This window comes from Callospermophilus lateralis, chromosome 10 (genome assembly GCF_048772815.1).
Source record: "Callospermophilus lateralis isolate mCalLat2 chromosome 10, mCalLat2.hap1, whole genome shotgun sequence".
Classification (NCBI taxonomy): domain Eukaryota; kingdom Metazoa; phylum Chordata; class Mammalia; order Rodentia; family Sciuridae; genus Callospermophilus; species Callospermophilus lateralis.
This window is the reverse complement of record NC_135314.1, coordinates 9,312,724-9,337,335: the sequence shown is the minus strand read 5'-3', so window position 1 is coordinate 9,337,335 and position 24,612 is coordinate 9,312,724. Positions and strand designations below refer to the sequence as shown.

The following is a 24,612-nucleotide window of genomic DNA, read 5'->3' as shown; positions in this document are numbered from 1 at the left end:
AATGTATGTGAACTTATATATAAATATATACATATGCTACTTCATAAAATATTTACAGTACAATCTGTAGAGAATTTAAACACAACAGAAATCCATTAAAGTCCGCTGCAGATTTTTTTTTTTTTAAGTAGCCTTGAAAATCAGCTTCAGTAGTTGGAAGAGGGCTGGGCTAGAATTACTTGTCATGTTCTCTCAATAAATTCTGGCAAAATACTCAGTGCGGAAAATTCAGCTTTTCAAAAAATTCTAGCTAAACTTAAAAAAAAAAAAAAAAAAGTCCAAGTCGATGATACTCGGGGTACAGCTCTCCAGATCTGAGAACTTGGGTTTGGGGATGTTGGTTAAGTTTGTGGCTGATCCTGTGGTTTGGTGGGAGTTGAGCTGCAGCCGAATCACACACATGCAGACACGCACCCTTCAGAAGCCAGCCACTGTCTACATCGGCTCGGTGAGTCAGCCCAGACTTGGGCAGTAGCGAGATGATCTTCCTCCAACGTCGCCCCAGCGCCGGCGGGTTAGTTCCTCCGACGCACAAATACCCAGGAGCACCGCGTAACCGCAGCAGGTGGAGCGGGCCTTGAGACGAGGCTCTGCGGCGCAGATCGAAACAGAGCAGTCGGCTCGAGTTACACACGCGCGCACACACTCCCACGCACACTGCCAAGCACACGCAACTTCACGGTCAGCCGGGAACCGCAGCGCACTTTCTCCCGCAGTTGTCAAAAGAAACAATCGGGGAAAAGTTCACAGCCAGGAAAGAAGTATAAACATCCAGCCAAGAAGCCAGTTCATTTAAAAGTAAGAAAGAAGGAGGGGAAAAAGAAAAAGAAAAATTAAAAAGGTCCAACGCAGGTCAAGGAAAAGCAGCAAAGGTTGACTTTCTTGTGGCGTCCCCAGGAGCCCGGGTTAGAGATGCCTGCCGGCGCAGGGCCGGGCAGCGTGGTGCCCTGGCTGGGTCCGGCCGCGGGGCGCCCGTCCCGCCCGCGCCCGCTGGCTCTATGAATGAGAGTGCCTGGAAATGAACGTGCTTTTACTGTAAGCCCGGCCCGAGGAATTCCATTCCCTCAGCTCGTTTGCATAGGGGCGGCCGGCGGCCAATCACAGGCCTTTCCGGTATCAGCCAGGGCGCGGCTCACTGCCGCCTGCTCCTGGAATTGGCCCGCGCGCCCCCGCCGCGGCGCGCTACTGTACGCAGGCTCGGCGGGGAGTTCGTGGCGGCTGCCGAGGCCACCCCCGCGCTCCCCGCACCCACGCGAGGCGACGCGTACACACGCACACCCTCGCTGGGGGTCCCTCCCGGGTGCTGACCCCAGCACTGCAGCAACGCGCTTGGTTGCAGTGCGGTTCGCCGGGTTTTGCAGCGCGCAGCGGTGCCACAGGCGGCCACAGTCCGGAGACCCAGAAGGAGAAATAAGGAACCAGCCCGTGAGCTGCGCCAGGAGAGGCCTAGGCACCAGCTAAGGGGAGGCGCCTGGTGTGCCTTGGAAACACAGCTGCCGCCGCGAGGCTCCAGGGACGGTCCCAGGCTCTGGGAAGCTGCCCTCGGCCAAAGCTCCGCTTCCCGGGCAGGGGTGGGAGTCGGCCGCAAGGGGGCCGGAGGGCCCGGGACCCCCAAGGCCTGGTTGTCAGCTACAGCGAAAGACGCTGATCGTTTATTAAGACCAGACGATGCTCCACAACCCGACTGCTGTGTTTTCAGCGTTTTCCTTTATTAGTGTTTTCGGCCGCGTCCGGCTTGCTCCATTGCCTAGCGCGCCTCACTCTGGCTGAGTGCTAGCGGCCAGCAGAGGAGTCGGGTCGTAAGAGACCCCAAAGAACCCGAGGCCGGAAAGAAAGTTGAAAGCCTCCGCTCGGCTGGCTCCCGGTTCGCGGCGCGTCGGCTCCCCCCGGGCCCGGAGAAAGCCTGCCGCGGGGCCCAGCGGCTGTCCGCTCGCAGCAGGGGCCGCCCCAGAACCACCCTTCTGCTCCCCGGAAACGGCCCCCGCTCCTCCCCGCCCAGCGCTCCCGCGGCGGGGTGTTGAACCCACCCGGCTCTGCGCGCGGCAGGGAACTTCCCCCTAGGCCCGTCCCCGCGGCGCCGCGGGCATTTTCGCGGAGCTTAAAGGACCCGCCCCTGGTCCGGCGCGCTGCCCACTCCCGCCCCCCGCCCCGCATCTGGCAAGGCTGCTCCCTTCCTTCCCCGACCCCCAATTCCTTCGGGGACCCTTCATCCTCCCAGGGCCTCTCAACCGCGCCATGGAGCTCCTCACCCCTCCCCATGACAAGGCCGAGTCCCTCAACAACATGAACTCCCCCGCTCCGGGGTCCCTCACTCGTCCCCGCGGGTCACCTCCCTCCCCTCGCGGACATGCGGCTAGGGTGCTGGGTGCTGCCGCTGGGGCCTGAAGGAGGAGGAGGCCGGGTCGGGCGCCGAGGTATTTCCCGGGCGCCCGGGCCGCTTCCCTAGCCCAAGGCCTGGAGAGGACGGCTAGCTGCGCTGGGCGCCAGGGAGGCCTTCGCGAGGCGCGGCGGGTCTCTGGCTCGGGGCGGACGCCAGGGGGCAGCAGCGGCCCTCACTCGACGCCCGGGGCTCCGGGCAGCAGCGCAGTGCACCCAGAGCGCCCCGACGGCGGGAGCTCTGCGGTTCTGCCTCCCGGCCTTCGGGTCGCCCTCGTAAGAACTTGGGTTTAGGGAGAAACGACAGGAAACGGCCGCCGGAGACAACTTGAGCGGCCGCGTCTCGCCTCAGCGGCCCTAGGCAAGCGGCTCAGCTGACCTGGCTGGGAACCCGGGGGGCCGGGGTCCCGGCTGCCCAGACTCTGCTGAGTCCTGTGTTTTCCCGAAGGCCCTCCGCCTGGTCACCTCGGTTGACTCATCCGGGACCCTAGGTGCTCCAGGTGACTCGGGTGCCTGGGCAAAGTCGCACTCTCCAGTCCCTGGCCTCGCCTACCCCAGCTTTCTGCATTTCTCCCCCACGTGGGCCATCCCCTAACTTTTTTGCGCCTGAAAAACAGGGACACTGCCAGCACCGAACTACATTTTCTTTGTTTAATTGGGTCTGGGGTCTCGGGAAGAAAAATGCTCTGCGTTCTTCTTTCTAAATGATTTTTTGAAGAAACCTTATTTCAGTTGTTAGAGCCCGAATGTCCATTCTCTGACACTCCGCCTCGGCTGCGTGAGGCCACACACTCGCATTGCTGCTGCCTCCCGCTGCCGCTCTCCTGCCCGGGGCCATCCTTTGGTGGTGACCCGGCGCAGACTCTGCCTGCTCTAAGAGGCGAGTTCGGGGCTAGTGGGACCTGTTCTCCTGGGCTCGGCTCAAATGCGCTCCCCAAGTGCCGACCGAGGGCTCTGGGGGCCACCGACAAGTGCATCCCCAGGGAACCCGAGGGACAGGGATGAGCAAGAGTGTGGCAAAGACAAAAGTGGGCTGTGATTCTACGTAAGGAGCTGATTCAGGAGTAATCTGCCTCTCAGAGGTCAAAGGAGGCTCCTCTGGACTTGGGCCCTTTGCCTAAAACCCTAAACCTCGCGAGGGACTGCGGGTGGGGACATTGGCTGGATGTCCGCGGGGGAAGCCAAGTTCCCTTTCACAAGGAAAGTAAGTTACCGCAGTGTGTGTACCTAGCTTAATTTTCTAGGGCAGTTCCCTGGGCGCTGCTCAACTGAGTTTCAACCCATAAACCCTAAGTTCCAAGCCAGAGGAAGATAATATCAACGAAAGCTTCTAGATCGGGCCGCCTGACTTGTGGGCTTCCTCGGACCTGTGCGGCTTGTAAATGCGCTGCGCGGTGCACACTTGAAAAAACTAGAAACAAACAAAAAAACGCCCCTTCCTTATAGAGGAATTAAAATGAATGACAAGCGGGGCAGCATGGGGCTCCACTAATGGGTACCTGGGATCCTTTAGTCCAAGGGCTTTTTACCGAGTTTAAAAAGTACTGTAACACCGCGTAGAAAATGAGGAATTCCTTTCCACCGAGAGCGCTCATTTCAACGACAATATAGAATTTCCTTTCCTTTATATCTCCAAGAGAGAAAGGAAACATTACCAAGCTCAATCTCAGTGCTACCCGGAATAATACAAAAATTTACTAATATAAATGAAAAAAATGAGACGCAGTGATGTACTGGGAGGATGCAATATGAAATTCTTCTGAATTTGTTGCAGGGGGGGATATTTGAATATGTCCAAACAGGAATGAAATGTAAGTTTCCACAGTGAATTTAAAAAAGTAATTGATTATCTGGAAGACGACGATTTCACTGGAGAACAATACAGTTCATTGACATTTTCTTTCCCCGACTTTAGGTGGTCTCAGAAAACATCTAAATGTTTTTGTATTTTTGCTTTTTCAAAACCCTTTCCAAGATAAAATGAGTTTAAAAGTGGGATTGGAATCTCAACAATTCTCTTAAAATCATTGTGATATTTCCAAGATTAGATTTCTAAAAAATGTACTATTTCTGAAAGAATTATTTCTATTCCTATTTTCATTCTTTTTTTCTTCTTCTTCTTTTTTAAATTAGAGAATGTATCCTGTATTGCTGCAGTTGGAAATAATGTCACAGGGATAAGGAACTATTCTGACAAATAGTAATATATATGTCCACAAAACCTGCTTTTCTCACTGTTCAGTTTTGAACATTGAAATTCAATCAAGCTTTTTTTCCCCCCAGAAGTGACTTTGAGGTTATTTCACTTTTGAAATTTAATTACTAGGGGGATGAGATTCCTTTTTCTTACATTGTATTCTTCCCCTGTGTGAAGATGTCCCTGGAATGCTGTGGTTAATGTGTGATTATCTCACTTTAACTTCATAAATCACTTGTGTACCTCACAAGTAGCAAACTGAGAATATTTTAAATTAATCTTTTGTAAATTTAGGGGTGCTTAGTAAACATTTTACCCTTATAAAATTTTGCATTACCACAGCTATAACAGAAGTAATAAACTGGGTTATAGGAGATAGAAGCTAAGCTTTATTTTTTAGAGAGTCGTATAGTCATTTAATAACAGCAGAACGTACAAGTGGTAAATGCCATAGAACTGAAGGTATCATTTAAGGTTTTATTGAAATATTTTATATGGTATGACATCTGCAATACAGAGAACTGCTTTTAAGTATAATGGAATCAGCAAAAAAAAGCTTTAATTATTTGTTAAAATTATATAATGTTTCACATATAAACATAAAATCATGTATATGCATAGGTGAATATGCCTTTTTATAAAAAATCTCATTTAAAATTTAACATACCGTGAACATCTCTAGAAGGATTCATTCCATGTACGCATTCTGAAATAATAGAAAGTAGGAAAATAAAAATAGTCATATGAATATACTTGCAACCAACTGACAGTTAATGAAATTTAATTTAAATATAATAACAGCACGTTTAAAAACAATTTCTACTGAATTATTTTTTGTTGTTGTTGTTAGTTCATGGCTTCTCATACTTTTTAGTACTGGAGGTTTTTCACACCATTGCCCAAATATATCCAGCATATTTGGCACAAAACTAAAAAACAGCATATCAACAAATAAACTGTCATAGGCACATGATTTTATGTGTCATTCATCCCATTGCCTGCTAATACTGAATGTGTGTTTTAGACCTTTTCCCTTTAAGCTCTTTATATGATTTAATAATAAAGATAAAAAATACACCAGGAAGGTATAGAAATGAATCAGAATTCAAGGTGAAATTAAAATCAATTTCTAACTGAGTGTAAGAACACTTAAAAATCTGTAACCCAGCAGAGGCTAAATAAAAAAAAAAAATAGCATCCTTTAAAGCAATGAAAATAAACAATTTAGAATCTGTCTTCTAAAAGGAGTAAGCTGGTAGATAGATATTATAATCATTTACTTCCAATGACAAGATGTTTTAGAAATATTCTCCCTTTCTTGTTTTCCTTTTCTTTCTTTATCTAGAAAGGAAGTTTGTTTACATTGAAACTACTCTTGAAATAACAGGTGATATCAATTATTATTGTAAATAATTGTCATATGATAATTTCCAAATAGAAAGTACTTACTACATGCTGCTGCATAGACAGCTCTAGGGAAGTACCTGAAACTAAGTCATATAAAGCTATTCTCTTTCCCTTAAATACTTACAGGTAATATTGTAATTTAAAATTACCCTATCAGCCTTGGGTATTGATAATGATCAGCACCCAACAAATATTAAGAAAATACTACTTTTTAAAGTCTTAGGATGAGAGCATTTCAAATAGTGCAGACCTAAAGCTTTGAGCTCCACTCTACAATATTAGTATAATATGACTTTAAAAAACATTAAAAATAAGGAGGTAATTATTTCAGATTTCCAGACGCTGTTTAAATAGGGAGGAGAACAAGATGTGCAGCTCCTTAGTTGTATATTTTTGCCAAAGTAGAAAGAGCAAATAAAATAATTAGAGCTTCTGAAGGACTGCCCTATAATGAAAGATTAAAGGACTTAAATATGTATAGTCTCAAAAGAGCTTCCTTAACACAAAAATTTTAAAAAGATCATGGTTTACAAGTACATAAAATGACTCCATAAAGATTTTCTTAAAGAACAGGGCAGGGACAGAATCATTTGCACTAATTATGAATGACAAGTTAAGAAATAACCAGTGTACCCCAAAGCAGGTAAACTCAGTTTTAACAGCACAGAGGTACATGGGGGATTTCAGACAGCAGGATTTATGCTGGAGACCCAGCAGAACCGGGCACCCTGGAAGTTCTCTCAAGAGACCCCGAGAAGCCTCTCCATGTCTGAGGCTGAGAAGCTGCAGGAGAGTGGAAAGCAAGGTTCATACACACACCTGCTATTTCAACAACCTGGACAGAAAAGCCAAGATTTTTGTTCTTTAACCTTAAAGGCAAAAGCGAGAGGCTTTTGAAAGGTATGCAAGTTACCTCTTAAACACTTTTTCACCTTGAGAATTCAGCAGGCACGGGGTGCAGGTGAGGTAGAATATGTGGGGATTTAAAAGGATTTGCCCACAGAGATGTGAGAAGCGCTAACTAAACCTGAATTTCAGGAGAGGAGAGGTTTGTGGGTCCCTGACAGTGGAGGTGGAATCTGGCAGGCTCATCCTCTTGCCATTACCACTGAAAGTGATCACATACCTCGCCCAATTGAATCCCTGCAAAACCATTTCCCTCTCATTTTACAGATCAGGAATCTCCCTTGAGAATTCAGGAAAGTTGCCCAAGGTCACTTCATTCTTGACCTCTACACACACACACACACACACACACACACACACACAACCATCACACACTCATGCACTTATGGGTTCGCATGAATGATGAGCTATGTTTCTTTTGACCTCAACTGTGTATTTTTATGGGTATCCCTTGCAGAGTAGGGAAAAATTAGCTCTGATCTCATCTTTCACTTTTATCCTATGGTGTGTTATGCATGGACTGTATCAGAAAGTATTTCTGAAATTTTCACCATGCAAATATCAAATATTTAGGAGTCACATCCTGACATCATTTCTGGTCATCTAGAGGGCTTGGGAAGCAGGTCAAGGGTCATTTGACTGAGATGATTTTAAATGCATAATAAATATAAAATGGCTTTCTAGTCTTTTCTGACCTCCATTCATCCCAGCTGGCAACTTTGAGCCTTTTTCAGAATATGAAGCATTTGATTTTCCTCCCTTGAGTCATAGCTGCTAACAGACTCATGTGCAGGGGACAGGGAGCTGGTGGGAGGAGACACAGGAAGAAGAGGGCCCAGCACCACCTGACAGGCTCAGCAGAGACTTTTTTTTTTTTTAGTAGAGGTGGTGCCTGATTTGACCTTTGCAGTTTGGGTAGATTTGTAGTGGTGTAGAGGGATGAAGGAAGAGTTTGGGGAGGTGACGGTAGGATGGGAGAAGGCTCTCCAGGGCAGAAAGAGCATCTTAAGCCACAGAAAAAGACCAGCCCGTCAGCTCCAGTGCAGTTGGAGCGAATGCTTGAGATCAGGCTGGGGAGGGCAGAGGGTGGCGGCTCACAGAGAATCTGGACATATAGATAATGGGCAGCTTACCCAGCCTGAGGAAAGGTGAATTTCAGCATGAGGGCCATGATTCTAGAGATGCCATGCACACAGCAAATAATGAGTATGCCTTTGGGGAAAATAAGCCTGTCAAAGGTGGCTATATGAACTGGAGCAGGCAGAAATGAGAATCAAGGGAGCTATGAAGGGATCTTGAGGATCTGAGTTAAGGCAGAAGCAGAGGAGGGAAAGGAAGGCTGAAGGTGAAAGAGAGGCAAAGTTTACCCACTTCCTGGCCATAGTCGCAGCAGAGAAGGACAAATGAGGGTGGGCTTGGAGGTCAACATCAGGATTCGTCTTTGGATGGTGTAGAGGTGGCAAAAGCAGTCAGAAACCCATGGAGTGGTCTCATGTGGAAATACAGAGCAGATCATCCTCAGAATTTCTGGGACAACTTTATATTCCACAAAGAAGGGAGAAGAGAGCATGAAGGGGCTCTGGGGTCCTTCCAAAGATGAGCACAGGAAGAGGGATAGACCAAGGAGACTGAGCTGGGAAGGGAAGAGGAGAGAATGGGCCCTAGAAACTAAAGAGATGGGAGTCTGCAGAGGAAAGCCATGTCCCAAAGAACCAGAGAAAGGTTCTGAAGAAGAGGACTGAAAAGATCCTATTGGGTCTGTGTGTAGGCAGCGTGACCGTAGCTGGGCCAGAGAGAGGCAGAGGAGCAGAGCAGCCAACTGTGGAGCACAGAGACACCCATGGGGAGAGCCAGTGGGGTGCAGGGAGCGGGAGGGAGGGGCTGGTGGAAGAGAAGAAACCCAGCTGAGTGCAGAAGGCTGGGAAAGGACAGGATCAGCGGTGCGGGTGGGAGAGTTTTACTGAACAAAGAGCAAGATCATCAGCCCCCACCTCAACCAGGTCTTCCTGTGGTTTGCACTAGCTTCACCCCATTTCCAGACTGGAATCCATCTGTTGCCAACTAGTTTTCTTTGCTTGATTAATTTGTCCCCCTATTGCCATCATTTTGGTTCCGATTTTCTGACCTCTTGCCTGATTTCTAACGAAGATCTCTTTCAAAGGGTTCCCACTCATCTCACATGGGACGTCCAGAGTCACCTGCCACACCCCGGCTCGGCCAGCCATGCCACCCAAATCCAGTGCAGCTCCCCAGAGCATCCTGCAGGGGGAAGGCCCCCTCCCCTCCTTGTCCTGGAAGAGGATGTCAGGGCTCTCAGCTCTGCCTCCCTCTCAGAGACCAGCCACAAGCTTCACTGTGGCTTCCGCATCTTCTGAATCACACTTGAACTATACTTTGGGTTTTAGGCCTTGCAGTATATTGGGGTGTGGGCTTGGTCAGAGGCAATGACAGAGTCATGTCTTCCTGGCTTCCTTTTTTTTTAGAACAACATTATTTAGTGTAAAACTCTGGGCCCCTTTCCACACTCTTATTCATCCTCTACCATAAAAGATTGAATTGCTTGGTTAGTAACTTTGAAAACAGAAAAAAAACTTGAAGAAGAATCCTACCAAATGGAACCTCTGAGATTCCTACCCTAATCCCTGTGAGTATGATGATGAGCTATTATGCTCTGGCTATGGTCCATGGAAAAGAGGGCTATTTCCTATGTAAGCATAGGTTTTGAGTCAACCTACAGGGAGATCAGCCCAGGAAGCCTAGCCTCATCCAGGGAAACTGTTGATAATGGAGAGCTTTTCTGACTGGGTCAGAGGTGACGTCTATTCCTGGAAGGAGCAGTCAATATAGGAAAACAGTCCTTCCATGCTGAGGGTGAGCCCCTGGCAGCTAGCCAGCAAGGAAACACGGGCACCATCCAATAGCTCTGAGGAACTGCACATGCCAGTCCCCACTTACATATAGGTTTTCCCCTAAAGCCTTGAGATAAGAACTCCACTTGGCTGATCCCTTGATCTTTGGCCTCGTGAGATCCTGAGCAGAGAACCCAGCGGAGACCACAGTCCTAACCTACAGAGCTGTGAGTTCATAAATAGGTCTTGTTTACACCTCTAAATTTTATAACTTGCTGATTGGATAACAGTAGGGAACTAACACACTGAGCATACTCTTCCTCCTTCCTGTTGTTTGGGGTGACACTACCTGTATATCAGTGAGTAAGTCTGCATATTTCTGAGGCTCATGCCTAAAACTCTAAAATGTCTATAAGTGAAAAAGTTGATATTTCGATCATGTCCATGTGTCTATTCCTTTGTCCATCTCACACTTGACTAGGAGCAGGGGAGCCTTTCATCTGGGCCCCCCAAAGTCCATTTATACAGTTGTCTTATTCTCTTCTGATCCACTCTCACCTGTACACAAACATGACCACTGGATTTTCAATGCCTCACCCATGAGGCTGTGTCTGGCTTATCTTTAGATTTGCTGGCACCAATGCATAAATTGAAGCCATATCAGAAGCCCTGGGGATCTCAGGGGACTATACATTCTGACTTAGCAGGTCTGAGGAGAGGGCTGAGATTCCTGCAGTTCCCCAAAGCTCCCAGCTCTACATCTATGACTGCTGGTCCAAGACACTCCCAGCTTGGCAAGTCCTCAGGACACAGCTTGGTCTCCAGCAAAACTCACGCCTAGCACAGACTTTTAGACAGGAAGTTTTAAAAGTTTTTCATAGATAGCAGCGTAGATTGACAGTGAAGTCATCTTGGATTGGACTTTTTAAGCTAATTGTAAATGGGCAATATTTGTATCCCCCTCAAGATTCACGTTAAAGCCCTGATTCCCAATGTGATGACATCAGGACAGGCACCTGAGGGTAGCACAGAGGTTAAGATGAGGTGGGCAAGGTGGGTCCCTGTGGTGGGACCAGCGCCCTTATTAGAAGAGAGATCCCTCTCTCAATCTCTCCAGGACATGCGAGGACAGAGCAAGAAGGTAGTCATCAGCAAACCAGGAAGAAGGCGCTCTCTTCAGGGCCCAATGGGGCTGGCCACTGATCTCTGACTTCCCAGCCTCCAGAGTGTCAGAAGTGAAGGCTTGTTATTTAGGTCACCCAGTCTGTGGTGTTCTGTTACAGCAGCATGAGCTAAGCCAACTGTGACAAGGGAAGTTGTCTCTTAGTGTTTTTCTGTCAGGCCTTCCACTGAACGCTCTCCATACATTATCCCACTTCGCCCTCCAGCAAGGAGGTCTACAAACACAAAGGAGGAAACAAAGATTCAGTAACTGGCCATTTTGAACCCAGACTCCATTTACAGTTTGCCACGAGAGTGCCTAAGTTGTAACCAGCACTCTAAACCACCTTGCAAGGTGGTTCATATTCTAATATTTTGTCTTTAAACCAGGTGGGCATTGTTTCTTATCCTAGAACAGCACCATCTGATAGAAATATAAGTTAGATACATATTATATGTATCTAACTTAAAATTTCCTAGAAGCCACACTTTCTGACCTTTTTAAGTAAGAAGAAATGGATGAAATTCATTTTAATTATGTTTTATTTAGCCTAGTCTATTCAAAACATTGTCACTGGAACATGTCATCAAGGTAAAAATTATTGATGGAATATTTTACATCTTTTTTTTTTATTACATCTTCCAAACCCTGTGTGTTCTTCATATTTACAGTGCATCTCAATTGGGTTAGCCATAGTGCAGGGCTCAGCAGTCACTTGCAGCTAGAGGCTATCATATTGATCAGTGCAACTCTGCAGGGATACTCAATGCACAATTCCTCCTGAAGAACAATTCTGCTACTGTTCTGCTAGACCCCTGTTTCTAACCTGCTACCAGTGAAGACCATTAAAACATGCATCTTCCTTGGTTCATATTTTTCCCTCCGAGCTATCCTGAAATGAAGTTCAGAATTTTTACTATAGCATGATTTGGTTGACTCAAAGGCAGAAACACACACACACACACACACACACACACACACACACTCACACTCACACTCACCACACACACACACACATACATGGCAGCGACTGGATTGCCCAGGCTACTAACCAGTGTCAACACCCCAGTGCACTCCATAGCCCCTGGTGAGCCACAGCTCTTCTTTCCCCTTGGCATTTGGTAACCATGGATGGATGGCTCAGCCTGTAAACTACTACCCTGGTTTCTTTGAACTCTCAAAAAAATTATCAAAAGCGTCTCTTGTCCCTTTCTTTTCCTACAACACTAGTATTCTATGAAATCCAACCAATGGTTTCTTAAATATCAGCAATACAGCCTAGAAATAAAGGTTCTGTTTTCATAGGTCACAATTTAAAAATTGCTAAGCAGCTCAAGAAACTCATTCTCAAATAGGAATCCCTACAAACAGATTTCCTTTGAAAATATGGCATGTAGATTTTTCCAAGAGCCACTCAACACGCCAATGTGTTAGCAATCCTTCAGTTAAACTTCAGAAATAGTTCAGTGCAGTGAGGCAACTTGTACTGAGCTGTGAATCACATCCTCCTGTCTTCAGAAGACAAAGCCAAGGTCTGTCATAGAAACCCCAGGCTTCACCTTCCTGAGGGGCTGGCTGCTGGGAGCCCCGAGGGGCCTGCTGTGTCTTTTGAGCTGCATACCTGTTGCCATCCTTTAGTCCTTCCAGTGGACTGTGAGGTCAAGGGCTGATGCATGGACCCTAGAAAGAGTGTGGACCCTTCTCTTCATTCTCTCTGGCACCATTAGCCATGGAAGGTGGGTTTGAAGCCTATACTGAGAATTCAGTTTCTGCCTGAAACTATCTCCTCTTTGAATGCTACCCTCCTGTAAGCATTATGGGGAAATACCCATGTGTTAGGGGGCCTCTCAAAAATCACCTGGACTTGAGGAACAGGGAGGTAAGTTTAGGGACTTGACCATGACTCTTATTCTCTACCTGATCACTCTTATGCCAGTAAGGTATGCTGCTGGATGATGAAAGCAGGGCCTATAAAACAACTAATGCTATTATAGCCTGCTTTAATTTAGGCATTTTAGTTAGTATATTTAAAGCCATTTTAACCACAATGAATTTGAAACAAAACCAATATTTATTTCTAGGTTTCCTAAGAAACCAATGAATGAATGTATGAATAAATAAACAGGGTCATCTCATTTTTCCCATGATCATCTCACAAAAAAAAAAAAAAAAAAAAAAAAATTCTCCTCCCCAAATTGAATAGTTTATTTTGTAATTTACCTTTTCTCTTTAATTAGGGTATTTATGAAATAGGAAGTTATAGTTTTGTTTCCCTTAAGTAACATTTATGTTTAAAAATAACTGAGTCATTTTAAATGGCTCTTGAACTATTAGCCATAGAGAGGAGGATTGGAATTAACACAGAACCAACTCAATATAATACATTTTAATGACTATCATTTTCCAGCATTTCTCTCCTTCCACATAACATTTTCCATTCTTTTCAAGCAGGCCCAAGGAAATGTGATTTCAAACACAAATAAGTAGCAAACAAATAACTTAGCTTTTATATCTTCTGGAGAATAGTAAAACTGCATTATTGCAGTGTTCTGTAGCTTACATATGGATTAAGTATAGAACAAAACATACTATACTTAGTATATGTTCCCTGTAATAATTTATTATCACAACCATTAGAAATTAAAAAATCAGCTTTTTCACTAATTCTTCTTTCTCTGTTAGCCCAATTAGTAAAGTTTCACTATTATATTACAGAATAATAGCTTTAAAATAATAGGGAGGTACAACACAGTATACTTTCTTTAAAATAAACAGTTTTGAAATTATTCATTATTAGTAGTACTATTAGTACTTCAGATTGGCACTTTATATTGAGATAAATATTTTTCTATATGTGATTTCATATAAGACTGCCCCACACATACAGCAGAATTCCTTAGAAAAGGAATTTTAAAAAATTAAGATAAATCTTTGGAGCTAAATTACCTATTTTGCATACAAGAATTCTACTCAAGAATCAGGAGTAAGAAGTGTAGCTAAACTGTGAGATATTTATATTGCTCAGTTAAATAATATATTATAAATGTCTGCCTTAGAATATTCCACAAGCACTCTGGCAAGAAAGCAAATACTTTCATATTAATCCTGCTATTTTCCAATTTGAAAAGTCAACTTTGAGCTAAAGTTGCCCTTGCCCTGTTTTCTTGCAGGATCATGGAATTATCATGATCCATAAAAGCTTTAAAATGTCTTGTGCTGTATAAAATTTAAAAAATTTTAAAAACTGGAAAAAACCTAGCAGCAGCAGAAGTAACAATTCTAGTCTCTATAGTTACCTTTTGAAAATTTCATAAAATTGTCAACGATAGACATGAGAATGGTTACATATTTTCAGATTATACTAATAGTATTATATGATTGATGTTCAAGAAATAATCCCATTTTATGGATAATGCCCCATACAATGAAATGGAACATTTAACATTTTTGGGCACTTTTGACAAAACAGCATTGTCTATTTCTCAATTAGACAATGGTTAAGTCAGATTTAAACTTTTTAAAATATGATTGTTTCAGATTTCCTTAAGAATATTCTGCCATTTAAATCTATCGCCTATGTTAAGGAAATTTTGCTACCTTTTTGAATGAGTAACTGATGTTAATTGTCTAGGGTCTACCTTTTCCTGAAAAAGAGGAAGAGTGAAAAGAATTGTTTTTCAAATTAAAGAAAGATTTCTTGAAAATAGATATTTTCTGATACCTATTTTTCAACTTATACTTCCATGCATAATGAAAGTTTTACACAGACATCACCCACAAATTTTAAACATAATGGAGTACAAAATAATATTTGAGGAATGTTATTATATGTTTTTGCAGAGTAGGTAGGTTTTTAAAAATAGCAATAGCAAAGGGACAGATGTTTGACCACACATGACCACAAATGAGCCCCAAAATGAATTCTTGCTCATTTCTACGAGAACCACTGACCAAGGAGTGTGCTCATACTTTGTGGTTATACCACTCTCCCATTTTTTCCTGCTTCAGTAATTACCTAAACAATTCAAAAGCACATGAAGATTCCCATTTTGAGGGGAATTTCAAATGTATTATGGGTTAATATCGTACTCATAAGATTCTAAGAAGGATCTGAAGTAAATATTTCTACAAATAGGAATTTTTAAGAATATTTTTTAAAGCGTTCATGTTAAACAGCTCTGTAATTGTCAAGTTTTCAGTTTAGGGAGGAGCATGCCATGTCTGAGAGAAACATATTCTAGGTCAAGTCTTTCCATAACGGAGAAATTGTATGGTTTCTCAAAGAGGAATCCCTCTCTTTAAGCCAAGAACTCTCTTTTATACTGAAGCCACCACATGATGGAGAGGATTCTAAGGAGAGAGGAAAAGCTCTGCTGTTGGTCTGCAAATACCACACTCAGGCCATTGGAGCCACGCAGTCAGAAGGGCCAGCTCCCAGCCTAGCAGGATGACAGGACGGGCAGTGGGTACCTAGAAAGTGGGTGGTGGGCTCACTCTCTGAGGCCTGCACCGACCCCTTCTCCTAATTCACTCTCTGCCCCGGGCATCATTATTTAACACAGGCAAAGGGAACAGTGACATGAAGTGAAAGGCAGGATGGACATTCTCTTCCCCTCGCTACCCCAGCTCACCAGAGAATTCATTTCTTTTCTTTTTGCCTCAGGCATATATAGGCTAGCAATTTTCATTTTGTTACTGAAATGATTTCCCCCCTATCCTGCCCAATTACAGTGGAAGTGAATTAAGACTTCAGTTAACCCCTTTGTTTCCAGGAAGAAAAAGGAATAACGCCACAGGAAGATTTTGTTTTTACTTTTATGTTTTGTTTTTTTTTCCTGCTAATCAGGATAAACCTATAGATTCATCATATTCTCCCCAAAAGACATTCCTGTAGTGAAAACATGATCCTGCCTTAAGGTAAGTAGCAAAATAAAAGCCTCTTTATTCAGACTTTTATTTTTATGCTGATCATCTTTATATTTAAAAGTGCTCTTGAATTTTTATGCATAGAAGTAGGAAATTCAAATATAAACAAGAAAGTTAAAATAACACAAGAAACACACCACTTCCCAGATTATAGAGAATGAATATGGAAAACATGGAAAATTTCCTTGGTTTTGTTTAGCTTGAAATATCTGAATCTTTAAAAATTAAAAAAAAAAAATAAAAAAGAAAGCAGTGTGGAGAGATGTCTAGAAAATGCAGGGTCACCTCAAGTCTACAGCTTATTAAGTAGTCCCCCCCCCCACAACCCCAAGAACCTAAAAATAAAAACTTCTATAGTAAAAACATCCTCTCTTTATTGATCTTTAAGATTTTGGAATGTTGAAGTCCAAAGTCCATATCTCTTAAATAACTCCTCAGTAGCAACCAGTGAAGGCAGAGCTTGTCTCTGTTGGAGGTCTGTTTATTTGCAATGAACAAAAGGGAAGGGGATTTGGTCTCCCTGAAAAAAGCTAAATCTCCCTCTGAGATAAATTCTTGAATCTTCAAAAGTAACTATGGTTCTTTTCAATTTTTTTTTTTTTTAAGAAATCTTACATAAGTGTACACAGGATGGGCTTAACAGGTGGAGGACATAATTTACATCTCAGGAAGAGCCTGGGTAGCAGAACAGCAGGTCATGAATGCACTGGATCCTGGTTATGCTGGAATTTGATAGGTTTTGGGGGTTCATGAAGCAATTGGATCATTTGACATTTGTAAATTCATCAGGGGTCCCTAGTTTATGAAAATAGAAAGCTATGGAATCTCAAAATTGGAAGACTATGAGCTGATAGTGTTTTGATGACTGAGCACATTTTAGTGGACAAATAATAAAGGTCACTCACATTTTCTGAGCTACTCTGAGCTCCAGGCAATGTGGCAAGGCCTTCCCTTCCATTATCCCATTTAGTCCTCCTGCTAAATTCATTAAGTGAGGACCTATTAATGTGCTCAAGACCAAGTTGGAGAGAACCTGAAAGTAATCCTTTGACCCCCCATACAAAGAGCAGATGATTTTCGAATTGTGTACATTAAAAAAAAAAAAATGTTTTTCATATATCTCTTTCAAGAAGTTTTATAACAAGGATTTTAGAGGATGACTTTTGCTTCTGGAGGCAGCCCCTCTGGGGGTGAAGGGGCTTTGCCAACAGGCCAGCTCTTGCAGGTATGGTGCAAAGAAAGAAGGAACACAGAACTCAGATAGAGGGATAAATATTTCAATGACTTTTCCAGAATGGTACTTAAGGAGCAGAGCCCAACTCAATTTGGGTTTGAGCCCATGGCCTTATGGTTTAAATATAAAATGCATTAAAGCTCTTTATTTAGAGAGCCATATGCCAGTTTTAGGGAACAGCCCTGATTCTCCCTCTGACTTTAGTGGGAGGACAATGCAGCTAGGTGTCTCAACGCTGTCATTAGTATTCATTATTTATTAGGACTCGATGGTGTACTCAAAGTCAGCCAGGAGGGTCATGTGTCTCTTTGGTGCAAAGCTTGACTCTAAGGACAGAGCTTCCCAGTGTGCAGCCTCAAGAGGCCCTTGACAGGGCGAGAAAACCATCGCAGCACACAATCCCTGCAGGTCAAGGTCTCCACAGTCCATCACTTCTGTCAATTTAGAAAAAACCAGAAGGAGGCTGCCATGTGACATTTCTGGAGAGTCACTTCTAAAGCACAGCTTGTTGGGGATTAATTAACACTAATAACAAAAGAGAAGGAGAAGAAGAAACAGAACCACCAAATAACTGGGAGATAGTTTCACACATGGTAAGGAGAATTACGGCTTCCTCAAGCTGCCTGTTGACTGATGGCAATTTGAATTATGGCAATTTACTTCTGACTGTTGCTTATTATTCAAAAAAGTTTGAAAGCCTCTTGCCTACCATGTCCTTTTTTTCTTAGTACTCATTTTGTCCCGAGTCACATGGCTTGGTGGGCTAACTCTCTGTGGCTCCAGAGGCCTCCTGACCTTCCTGGGCCTCAGTTTCCTCCTTTGCCAGTCTAAAACCGTGGAATTCTTAAGAAGACCAAATTAAATCATAGCTGCTGAAACACGTTTAGGAGCAGAGCCCGACTCAATGGTCATCCAAGGTAAAGCACTATTATGAAATAAATCAGAGCAGAGCTGTTTTGAAGGCCACCCTTCTACAGAAGAGCATCAAATCATTTTGTTCAAGAGGTAATAAAGAGTCCCAGCAAACACTCCATGCAACTATTCATTTTGTAGAGGGAGAAGGAGGCTCTGAGAGAAGATTTGGCTTTTCCAATCTCATTTCCAAACAGTAACTAATCTGGGGTCCCTGGAGTGTAAATTATTGTTTTCTCGTTGTTGGTACTGGGGATTGAACTCAGGGGCACTTAACTAGTGAGCCCCATCCCCAGCCCTATTTTCTAGTTTATTTAAAGACAGGGTCTCACTGAGTTGCTTAGAGTGTCGCCATTGCTGAGGGTGGCTTTAAACTCATGATCCTCCTGCTTCAGCCTCCTGAGCCATAGGGAGTACAGGTATGTACCACTGTATCCAACTACCTGGAGTATAAATTCTTGTTTCTCTCTACAGCTTGCCTCTCCTCTAAAAGCCATTTCACTGTTTGTTTGTTTGTTTTTTAAAAAAAGAAGGGTCGTGTGAAAAAAAATTATAGGAATTTTACAACTCCTGAAATGCTAAGTTGATTTCCTCCCTCTCAAAGTGATTTCCTGATTGCTGTCACATATACTCAATCCCAATCCCAAAAAGAAATCATCAGGAATAAATACTACACCTCCAAGAAGAGAGATGGATGGAAAATTCTTTGAAATTCTCAAGATTCAATGAAAATTAAATATGAAGAGTGAATATTATTAATCTCCTACCCCAAATGTCAATTGAACACTTATTTTAAATAGCATTGGAAAGGAAGAGGGAATAATATTTCTTTTCCTTCTTTCATGATCTAAACTGAAAATAAGGGGAGAATAACAACCACAACAAAATCACCCCAAATGTCCTCTTTGGCTCTTCAGGGGAAGAGTGGTATAAAATATAGACATGAATGATACAGCAAGGTCGTTGCTCAATTTTATGTTGAAACACAGTTTTAACTGTCACTGAGGGCCAAGATGGCAAATATTGCATCAATTCCTCTGCAAGGTGTTTCCTGGGCTTTGCAGACAGGGGATCGGGGGCGGTGCAATCTATTCTTGTGAAGGGCAGATAAAGTTTTCTGCCTGGCCATTATCTCTTAGTGCTGAAGCTGTAGATAACAGTTTCACACACCCCTGCCCAAGTCCTGCTTTCCCAATTTGTAAGTCTTTATTGCTAAATTCTTGTGTGTGTGTGTGTGTGTGTGTGTGTGTGTGTATGTGTTTATCAGACACATTTTATCATCCTTCTCCAAATGTCCTTTGTCAAAGTCAGCCTTTGAACTTCTTTTGCTTATGCATTGAATGGGACCAATGATTCAGGATATGTAAAAGGCTTATCTTATAATTCTAAAGAAAGAGGAACAGAACCATTGATCTTTCTGCTAGAATAGATCTTGGGGCTGGTGTGTGTGTGTGTGTGTGTGTGTGTGTGTGTGCACGTGCTAAGGGATAAGATGTATAATCCTTTTTTAATATTTAATTTTTAGTTGTAGGTGGACACAATACCTTTATTTTATTTTTATGTGGTGCTGAGGATTAAACCTAGTGCCTCACGCATGCTAGGCAAGTGCTCTACCTCTGAGTCACAATCCCAGCCCAAGATGTATAATCTTATTATTTATCTTTAGGGTACAATGTAATAAGTTACATTATAAAGATGTTTCATGCCTTTTGTTTTTTGCATCAATTAAACCTCAATCCTGGGGCAATGAAAACAGGCTGAGGTCCAACTTGTCTTGGATTATACTAAAGGCTCCTTTGCCCCCTGGGGCTGGGTTCAGGGTCTGACCTGGGACTCCCAGTGTGCACTGCACCAGGCTGACTCCATGGCCAGGGCTTCATAGGACTCTTGATCTTATTTGACTTAGTGGTCTCTGAAACTGAGCATCAGTCTTTGCACAAAGAATCAACACTTGTTTATATTGCTTACATCTTAATGAGGAAAACAGAATCCATTTGGAGCACAGATAGGTTTATAACTTTCTCTCTCTCTCTCTCTCTTTTCCTCTCCTTCTCCTCCTCTTCCTGCTTCTCCCTTTTTAAAGTTTTTCACCATTACCTGTCAGGTTGTAAACCAGTTGCCCACAGTGTTTCGCGAATATCCACAGGCCAGGGTGGCCCCTGAAACAAGCCAATGGATTCAGTTTTACACAAATCAAGACTTGCATAAACTGCTCTGAGATCAGCTTCCCCAGCTCTAACAGCACGTTCACAGTTGAGCTTTCCCTGCCCCACAGCTCGGACTCCTCAGTCTCCCAGAGAGACCCAAGTCTGCATCTGTGGGTCTGAGTCACACCGTGTGGCTCCCTGGAGTCTGGCAAGCCAGGCAAGGGCCATCACTTCTCCACCTTCCCCCCACTGGCTGGAGTGCTCAAGACTCTCCCAGGCCCTATTTTTCTCATTTTGGTAATTTCCAGATGGAATCTTCAGTGATGGAGATAATTTTCAGAACTTTTTTTTTTTTCTGGCAGAGAATTCATTTAGGTTTCTGGGAACTAAGAACAAATGAACTGTCCTTCTGAAGTCAAGAACTGCATAATAAAAGCCAACTGCAGAGGCAAAAGCCGCTCCTTCCTTTGTCCTCTCCATCACTAACCCTGGACAAAGTATAGGAGTGCGAGAAAATCAACCTCACCCTGCCCCACTGAAACCCTGCGATTGTTCTGAGCGTGCCCACAGAGCCCTCTATGGACCGGACAGTGTCCAGACGCTGCCCTCTGAGTGGCTGTCCTGGTCCTCACCCCATCTAGAGTGAGCATGGTGTGGAGCTCCCGGTGCTCATGCTGGGACTTGATTTAAATAATGCATCATTTTTCAAAACAAGACCTGGGAAGAGGGCCCAGAAAGCCTTCGTTGGCGTTTACTGGGGACAAAAGGAGGTATCAGATTAGGGGAAAGAGTTGCTTCTTGATTTTGTCTCATGAAGTTGTGGTATAGGACCCAGGAGAGGGAGAGTCAGTCTCAATAAACACTCATTGGATAAAGCCGGTGGCTGTCACATCAACATATGCTTAAGGGAATGATGCAAGGTGACATCAACAGGAGCAACCTCCAGTGTCTATTTCGGGAGGATCCTGGTTCTAGATGCCTCACACCCAGCAGCCTTGGGAGGGGGGAATCTGATGTCCACAAGGCATAGAGAAGGGAGATCTGCCAAGGTTGTGTGTCAGACTGTCAAGGTTATGTGCCTTCACAGGGGAACGGCCTGTGGTCTGCTCAGTGTTGGAGTCTGTCTGGGGGGAATAGGAGCCATCCCTCCAGCCGGTATCCCCGCCCCTGGTGGTTGGCATCTCCTCCCTGTGCCACCGCATCCTCCTGGTCATTTCCCCCACTGCTTCTCTTACCCCACCACAGGCAAACAGTCAGGGAGAGAAATTGGAATGTGGTTTCCTTCATCCAGACTCTCCAAGGGCTTTCCAGGGTATTTGCAGTTCCAGGCCCTCTGTGTACTGGCTCAGCTAGGACCCTGGGAGTCCCTGTCCTCCTCAGCTGGCTCTACCACGGCACCTGTTCTGTCCCCCAGACATACCAAGCTCCTCCTGCCTAGGACCTTTCACTTCTTTCCTTCTACCTGGACTGCCTCCCACCCCCAGGTTTCTCATGGCTGCTCAGCACCATCTTCCAAAGCAGCCCTACTTCTTATCCCTGCACCCCTGGTATCACCATTGCTTTCATCTTACTTAATTTACTGATTTGTTGTCTAACTCCATCCTCCAAGGGACAGGTGGGGAGGATGGAATGAGGGAGAGTTTGTCCTGCTTACTGCTGGAGAGCACCCGGTACCAAGAAAAGTACTCGGAACTGAGTCAACAGTCAATAAATGCTTTTTTTAGAAATGAATGAATGAATCGCTGGCGATGCACTCTAGCTGCCACCTCCTGCAGCCTCCTGGCACCCTGAGGCGGCCCAGGTCTCAGACTGAGGGAAAAACCACTTCCAGGTGTTGAGTAGCTGGGAAAACCATCTCCCTCTGCCTCGGCTCCTTGCTCCTCTGTCACTGGGTGACACGGGAGCCCCAGGCCACCTCCTTTCCTCTTCTTCTCTGTTTCGCAGTTCTCTTGGTGTCTGGAGGGCTTGGAGGTTGATGTGGTCAGAATCCTCTGTGACCACATCTGAGTTTCGGGCACAGCAACAACCACAACTGGCCAGCAGCACTGGAGCCTCTTCCTAACACACTGCTGCAGATGCTTTGGTTATGCAAATGTATGGCTTTTCTCTTTCAGATGGTAAACATCTCTGGCCAAATCAAAACCAGAGACACCCGAGGGAGACCCATCTGTATACTCTTGGTTTTATTGCCCCCCCCTCCCCTGCCTGCTCCCCTCTTTACAAGGGCGGACCACTGTTTCCTTTGCTTTTCTTGTCTTTGGGATACAAGAAAAGTGGAAAGGGATCTCCTTGCATTTGGAAATCCCATGTCTGATGCATATCTGAAACTCCAGGTCAGCGTTAGAACTGTTTCTAGGTTGTGGGACATGGAGAGATGAGAAGTGATTGGATCTTAGCTAAAGGGTCCAAGTCAACGCAAAGCAGTGGACAGGGTGGTGTGGGGTGGGGGGAGCTCCTGGCTTCCCACTTGGTGCTTCACTTGGTCTTTCTAGCCCAGGACCAGGCCTAGAGCTGAGAAGGAGGGCGCAGTCCCTTGCAGGGACTTTTCTTTAAAATGAGCAAGGGAAACAGATACCCCAGGGCTCTGGTGCAGGCTGTCTATCCACAAAATGCAGCCAGGAGCCCATTTTCTGCAGGGAGAGGAACGCAGGTTGGAAAACCAGGACAGGAGCCTCCTCCACCCCTTTGGGGACAGCGTTAGCAGCAGCCACAGACTCCTGCTTCTGCCAGGCTCCATGCTTTTTAAGTCTCATCACCTCACTTTGCTGTTTTCTCTTTCAGCCTTCTACCATTTTGAATTGGGTTCAGGGCAGAGTCCTGATGGACATTTTGCACTGCCCTGTGTCACGGGGTCCAGTCTGGGGCAGGCAGGGGGACCCTTTACATTGTATTGTTTAATAATTCACATGGCAGCATTGTAGGGGTACTCTCAACTGCTTCTTAAAAGTAATTAATTGATTTTCTGACATATCAGTTAACAATATTACCCTGACACAAAGTTGTGTTCAGGCTCTCGACTGGACTGGAGGCTGCCTGGATTAAATTCAGCCTAGAGTTTAGCTTAGGAGATTCTAAAAATATGCCTCTATAAAAGGAAAGGCTTTTGACATGGAGTGTTGTCTAAAAATCTAAACCATATGTCCTTCCTGGGGCTGTCAATGGACTAAAATATAGGCCTGAGTGTGTGAAGCTGCTCAGACTTGAGCATGTGGGAGACGTGAAATCACCTGCTGCTACTCAGTGAGTCTCACACTCTGGAGCGAAAGTCGCCCAGGCCGTGCAGAGGGAAACGGGGGAACTCCATCCAAAGGTGGCTTACTAGGGGCTCTTGGAAGAAAGCAATGCGCACTCTGTCCCTGACGCTGATCATCTCCTGGCAGGCAGGCCGACTCTTTGGGTAGCTGACTTTGCAAGATCCATTCATGGCTGCCCTGTGATGCAGGCAGGTCTTGTACATAGGGAGGATTCTTGTCAACAACACAGACGTTATTAATGGGCACATTAAGACACAGATTGGTTAAGTGGCTTGCCCTAGGTCATGTCATGAGGCAGTGGGATGTTGGGCACGGGCACTTCTGACATCTTGGCTTGTATAGGGATTCACGTGAGGAACTTCTGTGATGAGGAAGTCCATGTGTATTTAAACACCTAATGAACATGTGGACACTGGGGGCGGGGTAGCTTTTCTTCCTCATTCCTGATGCTTCTAGACACAGGGAATGGAAGGGACTGCAGGAACGTGGCTCTGCTCTTTTTCCCTTCTCTGGGTAGGGAGGTGAGCATAGAAGGGGGAGTGGCAGCTCAGGAATGCAGCCTCCTCCTCCAGCCCTCTTCTTGGGCTGGCCCTGAAGGAAGCACACCTCCTGGCCTCACTGCAGGGCCCAGCACTGGCACAGCCTTGCCTGAGACAGGCAAGTGAGTTCAGCAGTAGAAGCCATTGTCCTGTGCTGTGAAGCCCCATTGGGTAACCTTGGGAAAAGCAAGGATTTTGACTTGCCTATGTCTTGCTTCTTTCTGTCTACATGTTCATTGATTTGGATCTCAGGACACCTGCCATTATCTTCAGCATCCACAAAGAGATCTGAGCTGAGGGCCAGATGATGGCAGAGCAAGCCCGTTTGAGTCCAATATACACATGCTTGCACTAGGCTGGTCATTTATTCTGCTTCTTGAATGACAGAATGGGGATAATAATTCTTAACTCATAACACTGTTATGGTGATTAAACGAGATACTCCATGGGACAAGTTTACCCCAGCAGGTTCTCAGTTAGTGAGACCTGAACTATTTTCTATTGCAAAGTACCAGAAGATGTAGAAAAAGTGCTTAAAAACCTCACTACATTTCCATATTGTGCTATTTTAATATTTCGAGAGCATCTTAAGTTCTGAGAGAGACTTTCCTGGAAGGATTAATGACTATGTGAAGGGAAGGGAGGGTATCCTTTAAGACAAAAAGTTCAGGGAACATCTCACAGGGAAAGCCCAGCTCATCTC

At 44.7% G+C, this 24,612-nt stretch overlaps 1 protein-coding gene across 1 annotated transcript in view; it reads right to left on the bottom strand.

The window, feature by feature from the left end:
• The window catches only part of Runx1 (RUNX family transcription factor 1), a 222,212-nt gene that overhangs the window by 85,579 nt on the left and 112,021 nt on the right, over positions 1-24,612 (bottom strand). The window lies entirely within an intron of this gene.